An 11750-nucleotide genomic window follows, 5' to 3' on the forward strand; every position below is an offset into this window, starting at 1 on the left:
AAAACCACAAACTTTCCTGCCGCACTTACTACCGGTATGTGGTTAAACTAATCTCATACCGTATCTAGGGCTTAATATCTTTGACCAAACCAACCTCTCAGCCTACACAAAACAGTCTCGGGCTGACCATTTTTATCCGTTCGTAGTTAACACTAATCAGGCCTCAGCAATATACATAGGCTATTTTACATCATTTTTTGAGATACACATTGCGCAGTTGCCCTAAATCCTTCAGTTGGTCAAATATTTTCTTTTCAATTTGTTTATTTTGTTTTCAACGGTGAAATTGAAAATTTTATGTAAATAATGAAACGATTTTTTAAAACCTTTATGTTTTGTTTATAGTAGTAACAATTAAAATGCTGTGAAATTTAAATAAACAGTGAAAATGGAAATTTCATGTCAATAATGAAACAATTATTGGAAATCTGCGTATTTTGTTTGGAACAGAGACAATGAAAATGTTATGAAATATTAATATAATGATTGGAGCTCTACGCGTGTCCTGTGAAACCTTGGATTGGTCAAATATTTTTTTTTCAATTGGGTTGATTTTTTTTTAAGTCAAAATAAAATTTTCATGTAAATAATCAAAAAATAAGAAAGAATCCAAAACTTTGAAACCGGCATATTTTGTTTATAGGAGTAACAATGAAAATGTTGTGAAACAATAAAATGAATATTTAAGATCTGCGCATGTGCAGGGATACCTTCGATTGGTCAATTATTTTTTTCCCATAAACACACGCATTACCAACTTAATAGTTATTTAGTAACAATAGAAAAAATTTTACGCATATTTGAAATTTACCTAATCTATGTGAAAAATCAAACATATTTGGGACAATTTCCTTTATTGTCTGTATTTCACTTCATGCTTTTATGTTTGAATAATATTAACTGTTTGATTGTAATTTAAGTCCCTTTTAAATTTAATTATTGCAGTTGTAATTATAGAACATATTTTTTTTCAGTTTTAAACGTACACAACTTTCTGCTTTATATAATTCTTCGAAGTCGTAGGGTATTCAATTGAAATACTTTACATTAGCATACTTTTAAGTTTAAAGGATTTCTATTTAAAAAATTATAAATTATTAGAAATTAAGACAGTAATTTCCTTAATGCAAGCCTTCAAATCATTCAATTGTGGAACCAGGCATTGAATATTGCACTTTCCTTATTTCAGAAATGTTCTGAAAAGTTGAACATTTTAAAATCAGTTTAAAATGAAAAAACAACCATTTTTCTATTGATTAATTGAATAGTTTCTTTAACTTTTAATGGCTATAATTTCACAATTCAGGATTTTCATGATACACGATATTTTTTCGTATTTCCACTATCATAAGTTTCAATTTTAGGAATAAAATTGAAAGTGTTCTATTTCGAAAAAATATAATTGGAAATTTAAAAATAATTCATTCCTCAACGATTTAAATGTACTTTGAGAACTTGCAGTACTAACCATGTTTCGATAAAAATTGCCATTGTTGAATTCAAAACGGACAATTGACAATTTAAAAAAAGGTAATTTCTAAACGATTACATTTATTTAACGTCTTAATGTAATAGAAACTGTAAAGGGTTCTAATACAATAAAATTCGCATAGCAGAGTTCTTCGCAAATAAATTTTGTTGTACTCATCCATTAAGCTGGTACTTCTTTCAATTTCAAGTTTCTTGATTATTATATATTAACATTTCTGCATTAATACATTGTTTAATTTTTTATTATTTTCCATTTGAAATTACTTTTTCTTTTCAGCCTTCCTTTTCATGATTTCATTTTAAAGGTTTATAATTGAAAACTTTGCCATTTCGAAGGGTGAAAATAAAGATGAATTTATCTTTTCATTTCAAAACAATGTGGCTTATCAATCTTTACATTAAATAATAACTTTACAAATTTAATAAAAATTTAAATTTCTAGAATCTTTTACTTTGTAATACTCAATTTACAATTCAATTTAAAATTTTCAATTTTTAATCACTTCGAATTTAAACGTATTGGAATTCAAAAGTTGTAATCTTCAAATTATTCATTTTTAAGGCTTTTAATTAGAAATGATAAAATTTTCATTTCTCTGAATTTAAATGACCTACTTTTGACAATCAGAATCGGATAATACACCATTTTTAACATTTAAAAATTGTCCTTTTCTGAAATTTTAATCTGAAATATTTCAATTTTCATATTCTTGAATTCAATATAAAATTGTTCGATTGTAAACGTCAACTTTTGAAAGCTTCTGCTTTAAAATTGATCATTTTTAAATTCCCTGGTGGACCGAAGGAACCGAATGGAGCCTCTACAAAGTACCCGTAAAGACCCCAGGGGTGCCCATTCGGTTCCTTAAAAAAAACTCGAAAAACAGCAAAATCAACTTTTAATTTGTTGAAATTCGGATTCGACGTTAAATTTCCCTATAGAAGGTCATGGAATAATCACAATAGTTTTTTTGCAACGGTAAAAAGTTTTAAAATATGTAAGGCGTATAACACCTGTTGACTGCTACACTTAACACATATCGCCTGTAAGTAGCAGTCAACAGGCGTTATATGTCTTATATTTTTTTAAACTTTTTACCGTTGCAAAAAAAATTATTGCGATTATTCAGTAAACTTCTATAGGGAATTTTAACGTAGAATCCGAATTTCAACAATTTAAAAGTTGATTTTAGCAAAATGTGATTAATTTGCATAGCGCTTAGGAAATAGTATCGATTTTTTCAGTGTTAGATTCCCCCGATTTTATTCCTAGGATAAGAAATATTTTGCCTTCAAAATCTGGGAAATGATAGCGAACATGCTAACGGACGCCCCCACACACTTTTTTTGTGTTTTTTTATTAAAATTTTTTTGATATTGTTAACAACGTGCGTGTATATTTGGAGGTTATGTGTGTTACAATTCACCCGAGCGTTACTTAAAAAAGACTGCGTTTTTGGTTACAATTTTAGGTTAAACTAGTGGTTTTCAATATGGACTTTAAAGAAGGTTTACATTTTTGGAACAATTTAAGGTTATGTTAAAGTTTCTTTACATGAAATCGTCATTTTCAAATGAAATAAATAAATTTCTTACAAGATTCAAAATGTAGAACAATTTATTCTTAAGTTTTGTTAGCTTATTATAGTGATTTTCGTTAGCTATTTACATTTGTATTTTAAAAATATTCGATTTCATAGAAGATTCATCATTTGTTAACAATTTAGGTTGAATTTTAGTTAAATTAAAAATATTTTAATTATTTTAGATTATGTTAGTGTTTTTTGTCGGAAATAGTTGAATTTTCAACAATGATAACACTAGAAGAAAATTAAAAAGAGAAGAAAATTATACATTTAATTTTTAACTGTTGTAAATTCATCTTTCAATTTTCAACAGTTTAAAATTTAACCTTTGAAAATTAAGCTGCCTAAAAATGATGAGAATTAAAATTTCCATTATGAACCGTTGAAAGCAAAAAAAACAGCTACATTTTTTATTAAACACGAGTATTTACAAATATAATATTTACATAATTTTACCCAGTTACGATGACCTGTAACCTTTACATCCTTCATCTGAGATGACAGAGGCACGTTGACGACACCAAAGGCACCTTTGGTTGGAGCTAAGCACCCAGAGGATGCCAAGGAACAGGATTTCAAAGGCTGCTGTTGCGAAGCTCCTCCAATGCTTCCCAATCTCGAAGACAAACGTCAATAATCCTTGACCGATGATCGTATTCCCGTTGAAGATAAATTTGTCTTGATTATTTCGTTTCTTAGCAGCGCCGGAAAGTACAATCGGAGCCCCGGGGCGCAGGGCTGAAAATAAATTTTCGGGTCCCCTCAGAAATAGATTGAAATAAAGGTATTATATAAAATGTTACCCATATAAAAAACATTCGCCAATGGAAATCAAATGATTTTAATATAGGTAGGCCTCACAGACTGGTCCCCATAACCCTATTGTACTCCATGTTTAAAAATTGTTTAATAAGATGAAAGCTTCCTAGAGGCAGGCATTTGGAAATAACGCAAAATCCGGGAATTTATGTGAAAAGAAACTATAAAAATAATCAGGGCTGCCACACAGTCACTGCTGGTAATTTTTTTTCTCAAATCACTTCTTGAGTCACTTTTTAAAATAAAAAGATCAAAGCAGATACTTTTCTTTCAATACATATTTCGATTCAAGTCGATACTAATTTCTGAATCATCTTGAATTCTTTTAAAATATTTCAGGATATTTGTAAAGATGCCAAGAAATTTTCAATAGATTTTAATAATTTTAAGGTATTTAAAGGATTATATGTTATATTTCAAACACATCAGGCATTGTCAAGACCTTTCAATTGAAAATATTTTCAGGAATTTTAATAGATTCCAACGAATTATTAAATAATTTCAATAATTTAAAGTGATTTCAAAGCCTGTGAAATATTTTAGTATGAATTTTCTAAAATTTCGGAAGATATGGAACGATTTTACAGTATATATTTCGGGATGAAAGATTTTTTATTGATTTTTATAAGACTTAAAAATTTAAATTAATTTGACGAAAATCCCGTGGAAAAATCGAAAATTTAAACTTCGATCCAAATGACTCAAAATATAGGAAAAAATATCGAAAAGGAGTTATAACTATAAAAAGTCCTGAATAATTTCATTTTAACCATTTTTTTATAGGACTTGAATATTTATTTTATTTTACAAAAATACCGTGGAAAATAGAAAATTGAAATTTCGGTCCAAATGATTCAATATATGTACATAAAAAAAATCTCCAAAAAGGAATTATAATGTTTAAGAAGACCCAAATAATTTTATTTTAAAAATCTTGTATTGGACTTGACGATTCAGTTAAATTTTACAAAAATACAGTGGAAAAATAAAAAAATAAAAAAATCGATCTGAACGATTGTAAATACGAGGAAAAATCTCAAAAAGCAATGATAACTTTTTAAAAGTCCAACATAATAATTTTATTTCAGCAAATTTTTCTTGGGCTTCACAGTTTAGTTTAATTTCACGAAAATACTTTCGAAAATTTAAATTTTGATCCAAACGAGTGAAATGAAGGAACAGATCTCAAAAATGAATCATAACTTTTAAAAGGCCTAAAAAATTTTATTTTGTCATTTTTTGGTTGGACTTGAAAATGTAGTTTCATTTTACGCAAATGCAGTGAAAAAATAGAAGATTTAAATTTTGGATCCAAACGATTCAAAATACATGGAAAAATCTCAAGAAGGAATTAAAACTTTTGCAAAGTCCTGAATAATTTTATTCTAATAGTTTTTTTTATAGGATTTGACAATTAAATTAAATTTTACGAAAACACAGTGGACAAATAGAAATTTCAATTTTCAATCCAAATGTTTCGAAATACGAGGAAAAACCTCAAAAAGCAATGATAACTTTTGAAAAGTCCTAAATAATAATTTTATTTTAGCATTTTTTTTTTGGAATTGACAGTTGCGTCTAATTTCACGAAAATACTTTCGAAAATTTAAATTTTGATCCAAACGAGTGAAATACAGGAAAAAATTTTAAAAAGGAATCATAACTTTTAAAAGGCCTCAAAAATTTTTGCTTGAAATTTTTTGTTTGGGCTTGGCAATTTAGTTTCATTTTACGTAAACATCGCAGAAAAATAGAAAATTGAAATTTTGATCCAAACGACTCAAAATACTAGAAAAAAATATCAAAAAAGAATTATAACTTTGGAAAAGTCCTAAATAATCTTATTATTACCATTATTTTATAGAACTTGAACATTTAGTTAGAAAAATGTTATTTTTTTCCTTTTTTAGTAGGGCTTAAGAATGTAGTTTAACTACACAAAAATACAGTCAAAAATTGAATATTTCAATTTTGGATCAAAACGATTCAAAATGCATGGTAAAGTCTCAAGAAGGAATTATAACTTTTTAATAGTTCTAAATAATTTTATTCTGATAAACAATTTTATTTCATAATAAAAAAAATCGCAAAAGAGGAATCGTAATTTTTTTAAATTTCTAAATAATTATATTTTAATCACTTTTTTATTGGGCTTAATAGTTTACTTTAATTTTACGAAAATAAAATAGAAAAATAGAACAATCAAATTTTGGATTTAAACGATTCAAAATATGTGGAAAAATCTCAAAAAGAAATTCTAACTTTTGAATTCGTTTTAATTTTACAAAAACAAATTGGAAAATAAAAATTGCAAATTTTAATCCAAACGTTTAAAAATACAGGAAAAAATCTCAATAAATGAATTATAAATCTTGAAAAGTCCTACAAAATTTTATTTTATTCATTTTTCGGTACGGCTTGTTATTTCAGTTTAATCTATCGGAAATACTGTGGTAAAGTAGAAAATTGAAATTTTGAGCGAAATGAATTAAAATACAGGGTAAACTTTCAAAAAGGAACAATTATAACTTTTAAAAACTCCTAAAAATCTGTCTTGTAACCTTTTTTTCTTATTAGCAAAAAATAAGACAGCAAATTTTTTATTAAAATCATATTGATTCTTACCTTCAATCTCACCAAGTTTTGTAATGCCTAGCATTGCGTTTTAAAATCTATTTCTAACATTTCAAACCAGTAGTCGATTTTAAAATATCATATGGCACTTTACTATTTGAATTTAACAACTGTGAAAAATGTGTCAACATAAATATTTTAATCTCTAATAGTTATGTCGGATGTTACTGTGATCTTACAACGATTTCCCCGTTACCGACGCAGTTTCTAGAGACTGGCCACTAAGCTTTTGTAAGTTGGCGCTGTCATGCATTGCCACACATGCTTTTTCCGCTAGGAGACAAACACTTCTGCTATCTCGTCACCTCGCTTCTTTACTGCATTTTAATTATTTCATTTCAATTGGAAATTATATTTTGTTAATTTTTATACAATATATACGTATTGCATTACTGATTTCTTCTTTTTTGGTCAAGTGAAAATGCACCAGACACTTGCAATTAGTGAATGAAAATGCCATGTGGTAAGCTGTCACAATAAAATAAATTAAAATACAAGGCTTTGATGTGAACATTATAAATATTAAAAATACATATTTATCAATGATATAGCAACTTTAATTGACCAGACAGATCTTCTCCATAATATCACCTATCATTTAAAGAAAGAATTAGCACGATATTTCAATTTCGCCGTTTTTAAATTGGAGGAAAAAATAACATGGGAGGTCCGTTATTTATGATTTTAAAATATATCACATGCCCTTAAGTTATACTCAATTTTCTAATTTAAACAAATCAAAACGGTTAAAGCGTGAATACAAGTCAACAGATTAAAAAAATTCAAAAGCGTTCAGAGAATTGAAGAGATTCGAAAAGTATTCTAAGAATTCAAAAAATTTTAAAGAATTCTGTCAATTCCAAAGATTTAACAGAATTAAAAGATTAAAAATAATTAAAAAATTTTTTTAAAGAATTTAATGACTCAAAATCTATTCAAAGATTTCAAATAAATACTTCTTGATTTAAAAATATTAATATCAATTTTAATTGATAATTGATTTTTTTATTTAAAACTTGAAAACCAGACAACAGAGTGCAAAGAACTCAAAAAATCACACGGATTTCCAGCGAATTCAAAGAATTAAATTTTTTTTTAAATTAAAGAATTTAAAAGTATTCAAATACATTTTTAATTTCAGTTAGTTGCTTTTAATTTTAAATTGTAATTAATATTTGAATTAAAAAAATTCAAAGAAATTGAAAGGATTCAACAGAATACACAAAATTTAAAAAAATTCGAAACAATCTAAATTTATAAAAGAATTCAAAGAATTTAAAAAGGCATAAAAATAAATTCAAAGAATGCGAAGAATTCAAAAGAATGCAAACAATTAAAAAGAATTCAAATCAATGAAACAACTAAAAAGTATTAAAAGCAGTTGAAAGCAGTAAATAATCCAAAAGTTTTTTTTTTAAATAATATAAATATTCGCATTCTCCCAAGTTGAGTTGAATCAGCGCTACTTTTTACTTTCCTTGCTTTTTAATATCATAAGTAACCATATTTTTTTTATAAAATATGAAATAAGTAGGAAGTAAAAAATGGTAACAAATGGTTGACGTGTAACATATTGACGTTTCCTAAAGAATTCGAAACAATTAAAAAAACTCAAACTAATTCTTCATATTGTTAATATTAGTCATAAGTAATACATTATCTTTGAAACATAATATCTAAAATAATGGAAAATATAAAATATCCAAGAGTTCAAAGAATTTAAAGAATTTAGAAGAAGCCAAAGAATCCAAAAGTACTTAAAGAAATTAAATGAATTTTTAATTGTGGGTTGTTGCTTTTAATTTCAAGTAATACTTAATATTTCAATTCGAAAAATTCAAAGAATTCAAACAAAATCCAACGCAATGCAAAAAATTAAAAAGAACCAGAAAAAGTTTAGATATAAAAAAGAATTTTAAAAAGTTCGAAAAATTAAAAAAAGTTCAAAGACTTTGAAAGAATTCAAATAATTCAAAAGAATTCTTAGAATCCCGAAGTTTCAAAAGAATTTAAAGAAATTCGAAGATCAAAAGAATTCAAATAAATTCTTAACATTCAGCCTTTCTTTATTTTCGAATTTAATGAATTCAAAAGAATTGAAGAGAATGTGAGCCATTTCGATAGAAATCAAAGAATTCAAAAAGATTTAAACAATCCAAATGTATTCAAAAAATACTTGAAAAAAGTTAAGAATTTCAGATAATCAAATAGAATTCATTGTATTTAAAATTAAAAAAATATATATAAATGTACATAATGGATCCGAAAGAATTCAAAACAGTTAAAAGATTGTAAACAATATTTAAATAATTCTATGAATGCAGAAGAATTCAAAGAGTTAAAAAAAATCATTATAATGGGAAGAATTCAAGATGATTAAGAAAATTCGAAATATTCAAAGAGTACAATATAGTTTTTAAATGAATGTGGATAATTGGGAGAGTTAAAAAGTATTTAAAGAATATTAAATATAAAATTTTTTTCGAAGAATTCAAGTAATTTCAAATAATTCGGATGGTTACAAAAAATTTACAAAAAGGCTACCAATTGCACTATCAGAGAAACCTGAGGTTTCATAAACTTGAAGGTGGCAGCATATGTTTGCGAATATATTTTTTTATTTAGACATATAGTCACGTTACAAAGTTTAAAATTCTATCGTCGTTACCGACTCAGTCTGTACGAAACCGGAAGGGCGCTTCTTCTAGCAACCACAACTGCTAGGTGGAGCTCGCATCTTATTCTGAAGTTGCTTCCTCAATATTCAAATAAATTAAAATACACGGCTCTGTGCTGAACATTGTAAATATCAAAAATGAATATTTATTAATAATATAGCAACTTTAAATGACCAGACAGACCTGTCCCATAATAATACCTATCATTTTAAAAAAAATTAGCTCGATATTTTAATTTCTCTATTTTTAAATTGGCGGAAAAAATAACATGGGACGGTCTGTAATACGTGACATCATAATGTATCACATGCCCTTAAGGGCATGTCATACATTTTAAAATCATAAATTACCGACCGTCCCATGTTATTTTTTCCGGCAATTTAAAAACTGGGAAATTGAAATATCGTGCTAATTTTTTCTTGAAATGATAGGTGATATTATGGAGAAGGTCTGTCTAGTCAATTAAAGTTGCTATATCATTGATAAATATATATATTATATTTTTAATAACTATTGCAGATTAAAATATTTATGTTGATAAATTTTTGACAGTTGTTAAATCCAAATAGTTAAGTTCCGTATGCTATTTTAAAATCGAGCTACATAAATTTATTCTGAAGATGTTGGCCAGTACAAACCTTGGTGGGATTCAAGGTTACGAGACAGATTTTTAGGAGTTTTTAAAAGATATAATTGTCCTTTTTGAGAGTTTACCCTGTATTTTGATTCATTTTGCTCGAAATTTCAATTTTCTACTTTACCACAGTATTTCCAATAAATTAAACTAAAGCGACAAGCCCTACCAAAAAATAGATAAAAGAAAATTTTTATGGACTTTTCAAAATTTATAATTCCTCTCTTGAGCCCTACCAAAAAAGGAAAAAATAAAATTTTTCTAACTAAATATTCAAGTTCTATAAAAAATGGTAAAAATAAAATTATTTAGGACTTTTCAAAAGTTATAATTTCTTTTTGAGATTTTTCCTCGTATTTTGAAACGTTTGGATTGAAATTTCTATTTGTCCACTGTGTTTTCGTAAAATTTAACTTAATTGTCAAGTCCTACGAAAAAAACTCTTAGAATAAAATTATTCAGGACTTTGCAAAAGTTTCAATTCCTTCTTGAGATTTTTCCACGTATTTTGAATCGTTCGGATCCAAAATTTAAACCTTCTCTTTTTTCACTGTATTTGCGTAAAATGAAACTGCATTTTCAAGTCCAACCAAAAAATTTCCAGATACAATTTTTTAGGCCTTTTAAAAGTTATGATTCCTTTTTGAGATTTTTTCCTGTATTTCACTAGTTTGGATCAAAATTTAAATTTTCGAAAGTATTTTCGTGAAATTAAACTAAAACTGTCAAGTCCAAAAAAAATTGCTAAAATAAAATTATTATTTAGGACTTTTCAAAAGTTATCATTGGATATTGAATCATTTGGATCGAAATTTTAATTTTCTATTGTTCCACGGAATTTTCGTAAAATTAATTTAAATTTTTAAGTCCTATAAAAATCAATAAAAAATCTTTCATCCCGAAATATATTCTGTAAAATCGTTCCATATCTACCGAAATTTTAGAAAATTCATATTAAATATTTCAAAGGCTTCAAAATCCCTTTAAATTATTTAATAATTCGTTGGAATCTATTAAAATTCCTTAAAATATTTTCCATTGAAAGGTCTTGAAAATGCCTGATGTTTTTTAAATACAGCATATAATCCTTTAAATCCCTTCAAATTATTAAAATCGATTAGAAATTTCTTCGAATCTTTAAAAATACCTAGAAATATTTTAAGAGAATTCGAGATAATTCAGAAATAGGTATAGACTTGAATTGAAATATTTATTGAAAGAAAAGTGTCTAATTTGATCATTTTATTTTAAAAAGTGACTCAAGTGATTTGAGAAAAAAGTTACCAGAAGTGGCTGTGTGGCAGCCCTGATTATTTTTACAGTTTATTTTTACATAAATTCCCGGATTTTGCGTTTTTTTCGAAATGCCTGCCTCTAGGAAGCTTTCATCTTATTAAACAATTTTTAAATATAGGTTACAATAGGGTTACGGGGACCGGTCTGTGAGGCCTACCTATATTAAAATCAATTGATTTCCATTGCTGAATGTTTTTTATATGGGTAGCATTTTATATGATACCTTTATTTCAATCAATTTCTGAGGGGGCCCGACAATTTATTTTCAGCCCTGCGCACCGGGGCTCCGATTGTACTTTCCGACATTGCTATGAAACGAAATGATCAATACAAATTTGTCTTCACGGGCATGAGAATTCAGTCTGATTGATCTCTCTCTTTCTATCATCACTTGTCTCTTTTCAAATGGACGAGTTATTTTGACAACAGATAGACGAAGATGGACGAAGATCATTGAAGTAATCTCGAGTGGCACAGTGATCCCAGATCTGAAACGAGATGCGGTCCAACACTATGACAGGGCTATGTCCGTGTGAATATAGTAGGAGACGCTGTAAATGACTAAGTTGCGCGCGCAACCCATTTCTCCTCTTCTGAATTTGAAAACTCGAA

Source organism: Belonocnema kinseyi, chromosome 6, assembly GCF_010883055.1.
Source record: "Belonocnema kinseyi isolate 2016_QV_RU_SX_M_011 chromosome 6, B_treatae_v1, whole genome shotgun sequence".
Classification (NCBI taxonomy): Eukaryota; Metazoa; Arthropoda; class Insecta; order Hymenoptera; family Cynipidae; genus Belonocnema; species Belonocnema kinseyi.